The sequence below is a fragment of the Triplophysa dalaica genome, chromosome 1 (genome assembly GCF_015846415.1).
Source record: "Triplophysa dalaica isolate WHDGS20190420 chromosome 1, ASM1584641v1, whole genome shotgun sequence".
Lineage (NCBI taxonomy): Eukaryota > Metazoa > Chordata > Actinopteri > Cypriniformes > Nemacheilidae > Triplophysa > Triplophysa dalaica.
Window position 1 is genome coordinate 22,698,259 of NC_079542.1, and position 4,780 is coordinate 22,703,038.

Below are 4,780 nucleotides of genomic sequence, written 5' to 3' on the forward strand. Positions count from 1 at the left end.
ACGCTGGTCAGGGGCGGTTTACTCAGCCATCACGCCTCCTGCTATCATCAAGCCCACTCATATTCCGCAACAATTATTACGTTCTTCAATTACAGAAAACAAACATTGTTGCGTTTTTTAGAGAAATATAAAGATATCAAATAAAAATAAATATTGGCATCACCCAGTAACTAGAAATGAATAAAATTGGCCTCACAGTTATGTTCAATATAAATCCACACATACTATACAGTTATTCATGTAGGCACCCATGTGCGTTTATACAATTGATCAAAAGGGTTTTTAGAAGAACGTATGGCATAGGCTATAATATATATAATCGGATATATTATGCTTTAATCTGTTTTTTCTGAAACAGTATTAAGGTGTATTTCCCAGATGAGATTTATAAACAAGATACTTCGTGAGGTGGTTACCGTTGATCTGCTTTCGATTGATTTCAGACACACAATCGAGTTTCATAACATGTGAACATCTCAATCTGATATGTGACCCTGGATCACAAAACCAGTCTTAAGTACGGGAACATTTTTAGTGAAAGACAAAAATACACTGTATGGGTCAAAATTAATGATTTTCTTTTATGCCAAAAATCATTAGGATATTAAGTAAAGATTGTGTTCCATGAAGATATTTTGTAAATTTCCAACCCTAAATATATCAAAACCTTATTTTTGTGAGTGGATGGCCTGCTACAGCTCCTCTGATGGACAACTTAAAAGGCGATTTTCTCTCGTTTCGATTTTTTTGCACCCTCAGATACCAGAGTTATAAACTTCTGTATCTCCTCAATATATTGTCCTTTCCTATAAACTCAATAGAAAGAAAGCTTAACTATTCAGCTTTCAGATGATGTAAAAATCTCAATTTCGAAAAATGGACCCATAAGACTGGTTTTGTAGTCCAGGGTCACATATTTTCATACAAACAGAAACTGTAGCAAAAATTACAAAACAGGTTAGAGGACGATCAAAATGTTTTTGATCTTGTTTAAAACCTGAAGAATTGACATGTTGCTACATAGGCTACATCACATGTTGCTTTGCACCCCTACATCACATAGGCTACATCACATGTTGCTTAGCACCCCTCGCCACAGACAGACAAATGATGTCTATGTGTGCCACTGTGAAAGTCTGTGACATCATTCCCGGAGCAGTCTGACTCTGTATTTACTGTGACATTCAAGTGAGCGCCAGGCACAGCTTGTAGGAACTGTAACTGACTGATCTGGGCTTTTTGAGGTCCTAAGAGAGCTGCATAAATAATGCTTCAAGGCAAGGTGACCCAACCTGAATCATTACATGCTCTGCTTGAGCCCTGAAGCTCATATTTATAGACAAAGACATAGCTCTGTTGCTCTCACCCTCTCTTCTTTTTCCTGTCATGAACAGTGACAGAAGACATATTTTTAAAGAGAATTTTTACTTAGAAGCGTGCCCAAGGGTAAGAGTGCAAACATTTTGAAAAGATTCAGTGACTCCTGCAGTGAACTTATTTGACATATCCAGTAAAAAAATCCCTTTAAAAGGTTGCGGTAGGTACTCAGATAGCCTAAGTCTAAGAAAAGTTTTACGGTTTTGCAAATGCAGGGCACATGCATTAGATATAACAAATTCTGATATTCTTTTGAGGGCATATTTTGAAGAATATTAATAGAAGCACTTCCTAATCACTGATCTTTTCTACACTACTCCAATTTTTTGGATACTCTTCATCTAGTTTTTCTCAGACCTATAATTCAGTGTTTTAGTGGGTCGGAGAGCTTGACATGTTTTTGCCGTTACGGTACAAGGTTGTGTTCACATTCTCCTCCTTCCTGTGTAAAGAACAGCGAAAGTAAAAACTCACTTCCATATCACTCCTATTATGGGCTGGAAACTTGACCAGACCAAGGCAGATCACAACAGCATGCATATGTGCGTATAGTTCTCTGAACATAAATCCAATGTTAATTTACCATAATAGGCTACTTTTAAAAAATGCAAAAATTTTGCGGACGGGAAATGAGTTTGTGTGGTGTTGACTAATAAGCACTACATCTGTTGAATAACAGACAGTGAGTGGTTTGAAGACTAGCCTGCCCTGATGCATGTTCTGCATCCCAATTTACTGTATTTAAAGTTTAATCTATTTTAATTTTGTCTCCGTCAATCTTTGCAGGCAATGGACAAACCTGCAGGCTCTTTAATGAAAAAATAAATTCTCTTATAATAAAAAAAGGCTACCACACCTGAAAGCATTTTTTTAAATAAAGGCCTACATAAAGAAAAAATTATGACCATACATTGTTAGTTGCATAAATGTTACCGAAATACAAATATGATAAGTGTTGTTATGAATTTGGGATGGACAAAATGATAATTAGAGAACTGTGGGTCAAACGGTGTCTCTTTCAATCTCCAAAATAAACATCACAGCACAGCAGTGTGATGGGAAGGGATCCTTCACAACATGAAGATCCCAGTTATTTAATCAATCTTTATTCATTTTGCATCATTTGCAATTGTTTGATCTTACAGTTTCAGTTATGATGAATCAACAAGATTCACAAGATTGAAATGAAAGCATTTTTTGTACCTCAAGGGCAGAGCTACTCACTTGACAAACCATGACATCTGTTTTGGAGTGAAAATGAATGTGTGAATTACTTATGGGCAATGACACATTTATAATGTATTGCTAGTTGCTGTGTGAGTAAGATGTTCTGTACAAGTTTCAACCTGTTGATTGGAGCATCCCCAAAGCATGACAATCACAGACACTCAGTCTGAACTATGTTGCTTTAAATTCACCCAGCTATCAGCTTAATCATCCAAACACAAAAAACTGCTGGGAGTCAAAAACAGGTGAGGGGCTGTTGGCTGGTTTGGCTTTTAGATCACATGTGGTTATGCAACAGACAAGGAACTTAGTTTATAAAAAATCTGTTTGTTTTTTTGTTTAGTTTCTTATTTGGTGCTTCAAAGAATGCAGAAGTAAACAAACAAGTTCAACCCATAAAAAGATCAAGAATGTTTTTCAATAATACACTGATGACATTTTCTAAGATGTAATTATAATGAAACAATTTCTTCTGACTTAAAACACCTGCCAAAGGTACAAGCATAAACAAAGTATTTTATCCTACCTTACTATTTCGTAAAGAGATAAATCAATATACCTTTCTTACATGGGGTGCAATACAGCTGCACACTACCAATGGCCGGATTTTAAACTATTTATTTATTGGAAGAAACCCCATAAATTCCAGAGCTGTTGTGACTCCAGTCAGAGGTCACTATTAAATAATGTAAAATTTTCCCTGTCGCCTGTGGGGAGAACGACAGATCACAGTGAGAGAAGCAAAGTTATTTACGGCTCCTGATGTCATTATAACAGAGGCATGGTGAGTCTGAGCTTCTACAACAAAATGTCAACAAAATATAGTTGAGTCTAATTTATGGTGATTCTTTATTGTCCTCAGGCTGAAGGGCACGCAACACAGTCAAACCAGGTTGCTTCATATATATTTCTGCATTTGCCAGACACTTTTATTCTTTTATAGATTGACATCATCAGTATCCAGGTTGGAATGGAACCCACGACCTTGGCTTTGCAAGGCCTGTGCCTCAGGAACACCTTCACATTGCTTTAGACTTATTTTTTACACTATACAGATTTAACTTATGTTATACCTATTACATTTTTCTCCATCTGCTGGAGTCATTCCTCATGCAGGGTATTATTATTCTTCGTAAACTTTAAAAGTAGAAAAAAAAAACGTATGCAAATAAAGTCTGTGATTCATCAGGTTAAGCGAGTCAGAAATGATCTCTCACAGATCAGAAGTAAAGTGTGCTGTTTCATGTCTGAAAGATCTTAATACAGACAAGAAGCTTGCAAATGGAAGCTGCTTTACTTCATAAGCAATAATGATGCCAAGACTGAAAAGTATATACAACAATTAAATGGGAATAGGAATGATGTTTGGTATTTGGTATATTAGGGGAATAACACTGAACCCTAGAACTCAAGTGAGAAGTGCAGTAAATGTGATTTAAATATCATGGAGCTCCCAGTTATGAGGTATTCTTCCCTTCACGTCTGATGTCATACCTGGCAGGAGATGTTAAAAAGCAGAAAAGTAAAGGGCTTCAGGAAAGGTCAAGCTGGGGGTTGGGAATGGGCCACAGAAATGTTAACTGACATTGTAAATTGACATCCAACATGCTGTCCATATAACCAGATATAGTGTTCGTATATTGATAGAGCAGTGGTTCTCAAACTTTTTCATTTCTAAGGCCCCCTTTGTGTGGGGTGCATTGCATTGCGGATCCACAAATAAGTACTGATAATCTTAAACTTAGAATTTTAATTTTTTTAATTTAATTTAAAAACACATTCAGTTATACAATGCTGGAACATCATTTATTTTGATTGGTGGTCTTCTTTTTCTGTTTGATTGAATAAAATGTATGATAAATTTCTATATTTCATAAAATGCCACAAAATTAGTTTGAGAACCAATGTGCTAGCAATGCCACGGGTTTGATGCTAAGATAGATACATCAATCTTGTCTGTGTTACTTTTAATACAAGCATATGCGAAATGGGACCCTGCCTGTGAAAACCCAGCCAAAGTCTTTTTTTTTTGATTTACTGATTTTGATAATGCAAAGAACACTGTGAAACTATATCCTTGATATCTTTAATATTTAGGGAGTAGTGAAATGATTGAGATCATAGTGAAATTAATGCTTACAATCCAATTTTGTTGCTTGTTCTTATAATTAGATAT